We start from the raw sequence: 7,434 nt of genomic DNA, 5'->3' as shown, positions 1-7,434 counted from the left end.
GGGTGTCGTCTGCATAGCAGTGGTATGTCAGGCCATGTTTTTGGATTAGTTTTCCCAGCGGTAACATGTAAATCGTGAAAAGCAGGGGAGAGAGGATTGAGCCCTGGGGCACCCCATACTTAAGTGATACAGGGGTGGACAGGAAGGGCCCCATAGACACTTTGTGGGTTCTGCCACTCAGGAAGGATTGGAACCACTGAAGAACTATGCCATCAATGCCGCAGTATTCCTGTAGCCTGTTTATCAAGATGTCATGGTCAACTGTATCAAAGGCTGCAGAAAGGTCTAGCAGTATGAGGATGGAGCACTCTCCTCTGTCTCTTGCCATGAGCAGGTGGTTGCATATTTGGATGAGGGCAGTTTCAGTGCTGTGGTGTTTCCTGAAGCCAGACTGGAATGGGTATAACCCTGCATTTCAACTTTGCTCTAAAACATTATTTACAGCATGTTATATGCAACCAGCATTTTTTTTTTTACTAGACCAGCATTGGAAGGGTTACACACAGAGCTTTAAAGTTCTGTGTAGAGAAATGCTGCCGCAGCCGAAGTTTAATTAGATACATTTAAGTAAACACAATGTAACAAGTGTGGAATGTGACACACACTCTGATTGTGCAGGAGCTCCCGGACACAGAGAGAGTCACATTCCTCACTTGTTACATTGTGTTTACTTAAATGTATCTAACTAAACTTCGGATGCCTCTGCATTTCTCTCCATGGAACTTTAAAGCTCTGTGTGTAACCCTTCCAATGCTGGTCTAGTAAAAAAAAAAATGCTGGTTGCATATAATATGCTGTAAATAATGTTTTAGAGCAAAGTTGAAATGCAGGGTTATATTCCGCTTTAAAGCGAAACCAAACCAAACATTTTTTTAATTCAAAATATTTAGTTGCACCACTCTGACACATACAAAGATAAATAAACACTCCTTCAAGCCTATGAGCATTTCAGTGCATGCTTTTCACCCTTCTGTTTTCATTACTAGGGTTATACAGGTGGCAGCCATTACTTCTGAGCTTAGTAGGAGGGTTTAGATCATGGGTGTGTTTGTCATCAGCTACCCTCCCTCACAGGGGCGTCGTCTATGTGAAATCTCACACAAGCTGAGATCACCTCCCCTGTGACATCATCAGTAGCAGCCTGTGATTTGTTTTTTATCTCCTCCACCAGTCTGCCGGATTCTGTCCCGGCAATATGAAAGGAAGGGAGGGGTTCCTCCAATAAATGTAAAATATTTTATATTTGTCATCATGCAGCTAAAAAAAGGCTGCTATTTATTATTATAATTTAGAAAATTGATTTCTGAAATCTTTTTAATTTGGGTCCACTTTAAAGCAGTAGGATCAGCCATACTATGCCAGGGAAAAAAAACACATATATAATTAGATAAATACTTGATCTACTTACATAACACATGTATTATACTGTCCACGTTTTGATTTCAGTGAATGTTATATAGTAAATTACGAGAATTCTGTTCCTGGTGGGGGCCATGTCTTTTGCCCACAGTTAAGGCTAACTCGTGATGTCATTTCTGCCCTTTACTTTTTTTTCTTGTCTCCTCCAATTGCTGAGTCACCTCAGCCTTGCTTGTAAACACAAGTGAGTAGGGGATTAGGTTTCAGATAAGAAGCTGGCAGGGAAATAAAAGGGAAGAGGAGGAATAGATTATAGATAAAAAGAACCCCCAGCATGCAATTCTTTGGCACGACTACTAAAGGGCCAGTGTTCCTTAACTATGTGATAACTCCAAATCATAACAGCAGAAAAAGTTTTTAAAGTTTTGAATGCAGGATTAGCATCTTTATCACTTAATACACTCAGACCAGTTGCTGTTGAAATGTGATTTTTATGGTGACGATACCGCTTTAAGGGGTAAAAACCCAGGAATGGGAAGGGGTTGACAGCTGGATAATAGAGGTAACATTTCTGCCTCTATAATATGTAACTTTATGTTCCTGTCTCCTTCCCAGAAACCAGTAGGCCCTGACACATGGGGGCCACGGCCACATATGAGCTGGGCACAGAGAGGGACGAGGACGCCCAGGCAATATTTGAAAGAAGCCAGAAAGTGCAAAAGGTGAGAGGAATTTTCAGGCTATTTTGAAACTGTTTGAAATCCTGTTTAAAGTGAGCCTGGAGTGACCACAAAAGTAATCAGTAGTAATGTTTCTATCTTCAATACTGCAGTGCTGTAATCTCATTTGTCAAGCATAACAAGGGGAAGATGGTGTGGATTTGCATCATCCGATGCCAGTCAAATAGCACATCAAATATACAAGTGATTTGCATACAGAGTCTAATTAACATAAACTAAAAAATAAAAAAGAAAGAAAACAAACACAAAAGGAAAGAATAAAGATGCAGCCGGGGAGCTTGGCCCGTAGGAATGGACCATTCAACCTGGGAAATGGGGCACAGGGTACCTCCGGCAGAGATCCCAGGGATCGGTCCTTCTTGAGGATGTCCAAACACACCTAAATTGCTCTCCAGCACCGCACATAGAAAAGGAACAGAACAAAAACCTCAGCTTAATAATATATCCACAGTATACATCTACTAGAAACAGGAGTCCTGAGGTATAAGTTACCTGTATGAGTAGTTAAATGCAGTATACGCACATGTCCAGGGGCGACTAAAGATGTCTATGAGCCCTCCAAAGTTCCCAAATAAGATCAAATCTGGTCATGTTCTCAGTACTATGATAATACACTCAATCCATCAACATCATAAGGTCTAGACGTTGGGTAACTAATGCTAAATCAAGGTCAGTGGATTTCCATTTATAAGCAATGGACCATTGAGCAGCCAATAACATGTATCTATATAATGGCCTAAATTTACCTGGGACATCATCATTCTGTGTATACAATAGGGCCTGGGGAGCGGTTAAGGACATCGGGAAGCCAAACACCTCCTTAGTCATAGATTTCCATGCGTCCCAGAACTGCTGTGCAACGGGGCAATCCCAAAAAACATGCAACAATGTGCCTTACATACCACAGGCCCGAAAACACGCCGATGGGACCGAAGGATAGATTTTATGTAATTTAGACGGTGTATAATACCAACGAAACAAAATCTTGTAAGCCGTGTCTTTTACCATGTCTGATTTGATCACCCCAGAGACAGCAGTCCAGACAGAAGACCAATCAGTGCGATCATATTGGATACCTAAATCTCGCTCCCAAGCTCTCATATATGACATTTTATCATCATGATCACGCCCTAGCAGTAGAGCATAAAGTATTGAAATTAACCCTTTTCTACGAGAAAAACCAAAAAATAATGATTCAAACATAGTAGGGTCATATACTGGAGATGAGGAAAAGATTGAAGAGAAATAGTGTTTAATTTGGCAAAATCGATATGCTTCTTCCATAGGGGCGTCTCTACTAAATCTGAGCATGTTAAAAGTAATCGGAACATCACTTATCCAAAACCTATTTGCTGTGTGGAGATCTTTATCCCTCCACCAGGAGAAAACCTGCGGGTTCCTAAAAGCAGGAACAAACCGAGGAATGGTGTGGATTTGCATTGCCGTTTGAGTGGAGGTGGGAGGAGTAATGGATGCACATTCAGGTTGAGCTTCGAATGACTCGGTTGTTCTAGATCCGTAAAGACGTCTTACCACAATACTAGATGTAGCTGTAATCTGCATCTTTGCAAATGCTTTGTAGCTTTCAATAAAAAAAAATAATAATAGTTTAATGATTTAATGTTATCCCTACTGATAATGACATCCAGACTTGCATACCAAATCCACATTTGCATAATTCTGCATCATTTTGGAATTATTTACATTTATTTGACCTTCCCTAATTCCCATTTGTATTGTAGTCTTTTCCTGGGTCATATCAGATCTTGGTTGCAAACGCCTATGCAAACTATGGGAATGGCACGCAGAATCCCCAGCAAGAGCTTTTTTTTAATTATTATTATTATTATTATTTTCAATAAATCCAGGACATCCTCAGTTGATCAAAAAACTGTCACTGCTTGAGAGTAAATTGCAAGACTACTAGTTCACTAACCCTTCATCAGGCCCCACTATGTTGCATTATTTCCCAGATAAGGGCTGCAATCTTTTACCGCAAAATAGGAAACAGTGGTTAAATGGAAGCCGAGGTGTGAAAACTACGTAGCGGCCATATTTATTTATTTTAAAGAATAACAAGTTGCCTGGCAGCCCTGATGATCTTTCTGGTCACACCTGAAACAAGCATGTAGCTAATCTTGTCAGATTTGTCATATACATCTGACCTGCATGCTTGTTAACCACTTCGCATCCAGACCTTTTTTCCCACTTATGGACCAGAGCAGTTTTGACAGTTTAGCTATGTCCCTATTTAATCAGAAATAACTTGATCCCTACTTATGACACAGAAATGAAATATATATTGTTTTTTTCAAGACAAACTAGCCTTTCATTGTATGCAATTTTTTCACCATTGAACAATTTTGTTTTCTATGAATTTTAATGGGAAAACAAAGAAAAACATAGAAAAAAACATTTATTTCTCAGTTTTACCAATTCCAGTTTAAAAATAAAAATTGCTACTGTAGATAAAAACCACACATTTTTATTTGGCTATTCTTACTGCTTATCACAAAACTTAGATTATGTTCCGGTCACAATTTATGGTGAAGATATTTGATTCTGAAATAATGCTACAGAGTGTATTTTTCACTATGAATAGAGAAAATAAAAGTATTTTTAATGGTAAAAATCCATCTCATTAGCTCAGGAAACATATATTCCCGATCACCAATTAGTGCTGCATCAGATAGTGCCAGAAATGTGCACAGGAGCAAGCCCAGTCCTGTTTCTGTACAAGTCAGTAGATTCTACTGACCTGTGGCTTAGATGAAGTCACAGAGGACGTATATCTACTAACTTGTGGATAAAGTGGTTAAGGGTCTATGGCTTAAAGCGGAACTGAAGATTCTTGAAAAAAAAAAAATTCACTTACCTGGGGATTCTGCCAGCCCCTGCAGCCACCCTGTGCCCTTGGTGTACTGGAACGATGCTCCGGTCCCCAGCCACGGCTCTGTTTCACCAAAGTCGACATCCACTGCGCCTATGTCCTTGCTCTCGTTCACTTCTCTGTGGCTGTCCTGCACATGCACATGCACAGTATGCATACTACAGGATGCCTACTGCATTGTACGCATCCTGCGCTGGACAGTCACAGTGACGAAACGAGAGCGAGGACACGCGGGGCCAAGGCCACACAGGGCAGTAGCTCAATGACTAGGAAACCGAAATTAAGCAACGGCGGGGGAACAGAGCATCGTTTCAAGACATCGAGGGCACAGGGCGGCTGCAGGGGGCTGGCAGAAGCCCCAGGTAAGTGAAACTTTTTTTAAGACTCTTTAGTTCCGCTGTAAAGTATGAAGATGATCAGCATTGTGCATTATTCAAAAGGAAATAAACATGTCAGCCTCCGTTACCCCTCTCACCTCGGGTTCCCTTTAAAAATTCTTCCCAGGTTTGCTGGATGACCTGTGATATCGCCACTGGAGAGGGTTTTTGACCTCTAGGGTTGCCTTAGTAATTGAATCCCACTTTCTCTATACATTCCTCTGTTTTCTGTTTGTTTCATCAGGAGCTGAAAGGAAAAGAGGGCGATTAAGATGTATTGCAGAATTCATAATTATCAGAAGTTTGTCAAGCCTAAAAAGACGTCCCTGGGGAATGCATCTTCTGGTATGGTGAGCTATGCCAGTCCATCACTGATCATCTGGACAACTCGGGCAAGGTGGCTGATAAAGACTGTGGCGGGCAAGCATCTAGCATGTGCATAGTGACCACCAGTCCCTCTCAGAGTGCCAGTGAGCAATTGAAGTGGTGGATCAACTTGACTGTGTGCTGCCAAGGGCATTGTTCTCCCCACTCACACCATCTGCTCGGTACTGCTTCATTGCCCTTCTCCATAGCAACAGGACTAGTCTGCAGGCTAGCGAGGCATCTGTACAGGCTCCTGAGGGATGGCGTCCCAGTCCCGGGCAACAGTCCGTGTAGGTGAAACAGGCCCTGTAGGTGCAACAGGCCCTGTAGGTGCAACAAGGCCGTACTCAGCACTTCTACTTCTGCTATTCTTATTGCAAGTTATTTGCTTTCATGTTATACTGCTATCACTATGATTCTGATTTCCGTACTGTCATTCCACATTTTCACTGTTAACCACTTAACGACCGCCTAACGCCGATAACGCCTAACGCCGATAGGCCGTTTCCATGGAAAAACCACTGCGACCTGCCGACGCCTATCGGCGTTAGGCGGTCGTTAAGTGGTGTCTCCGTGAACAGCCTGTGAGCCTCCGATCGCGGCTCGCAGGCAAAATGTAAACACGCAGGGAAAAAATCTCCTGTGTTTACATCATACGGCGCAGCAGCGCCGTAAAGGAGATCGGCGATTCCCGGCCTCGGATTGGCTGAAGCCTATCAGAAGCGGTACAGGATGGATCGCCATCCTGTTGCCGCCCATGGAGCGAAGGGGAGGGAGGAATAGCGCTGCGGAGGGGGGCTTTGAGGAGCCCCCCCACTTGGCCGCACAGTTTTAAAAGAACAGGCAAATGTTTGTGATTTCATGGGGGCAGCCATCTTTTTGGTTGAAAGGAGGTGACGGGGAACATGAGACACAGTTCCAACTGTCCTGTGTCCTGATCATGCCTCCTGGCTGTGCACACTAGGCTTCACAACTCAACTTAAAAAAAAAAAGAAATTGCACCAAAACAGCAAAGCAGAACATCAGAAATCCCATCAGTTTTCTTCTGTGCAGCTAAAAATAAGGCTAAGAAAAACAAAGTTCTGATGTTGTGAAACTGTTAAACACCAAGCCTTTTCAGTGCTGCTGAGTAGATTTTTAGTCTGGAGGTTCACTTTAACCATTTCAGCCCGCGGGCGGGTATTTTTCATCTTGTGGACGAGAGGAATTTTCCCCTTTCAGCGCTACTCCCTTTCATTCCCCAATAACATTATCACTACTTATCACAAATAAATGATCTATACCTTGTTTTTTCTGCCACCAATTAGGCTTTCTTTGGATGGTACATTATGTTAAAAATTATTTTATTACAAATGTATTTTGACAGGAATAATACACAATAAATAAAAAAAATCATTATTTCACAGTTTTCGGCCATTATAGTTTAAAAATAATACATGCTACCATAATTAAAATCCACACATTTTATTTGCCCATTTGTCCCGGTTATTGCAATGTTAAAATTATATCCCTAGTATAATGTATGGTGGCAATATTTTATTTAGAAATAAAGGTGCATCTTTTCAGTTTTACATCCATCACTAATTTTGATCCCATTATTTAATAATAAGATGCCCTCTTGATTTTTATTTTTATTTTTTTCCTATAGTCAGTAGGTGTATTTTACAATTTGGCCACAAGATGTCCCAGCTGAGCAAAATTC

The 7,434-nt window shown here is 41.6% G+C and overlaps 1 pseudogene; it reads left to right on the top strand.

Annotated features, from left to right (window-relative positions):
* The window catches only part of LOC137541081 (pyrroline-5-carboxylate reductase 1-like), a 46,978-nt pseudogene extending 40,010 nt beyond the window's left edge, over positions 1 to 6,968 (top strand).
* The last annotated feature ends 466 nt before the right edge of the window (positions 6,969 to 7,434 follow it).

This window comes from Hyperolius riggenbachi, chromosome 12 (genome assembly GCF_040937935.1).
Source record: "Hyperolius riggenbachi isolate aHypRig1 chromosome 12, aHypRig1.pri, whole genome shotgun sequence".
NCBI classification, from domain to species: domain Eukaryota; kingdom Metazoa; phylum Chordata; class Amphibia; order Anura; family Hyperoliidae; genus Hyperolius; species Hyperolius riggenbachi.
This window is presented reverse-complemented; position numbering and strand designations above follow the sequence as displayed.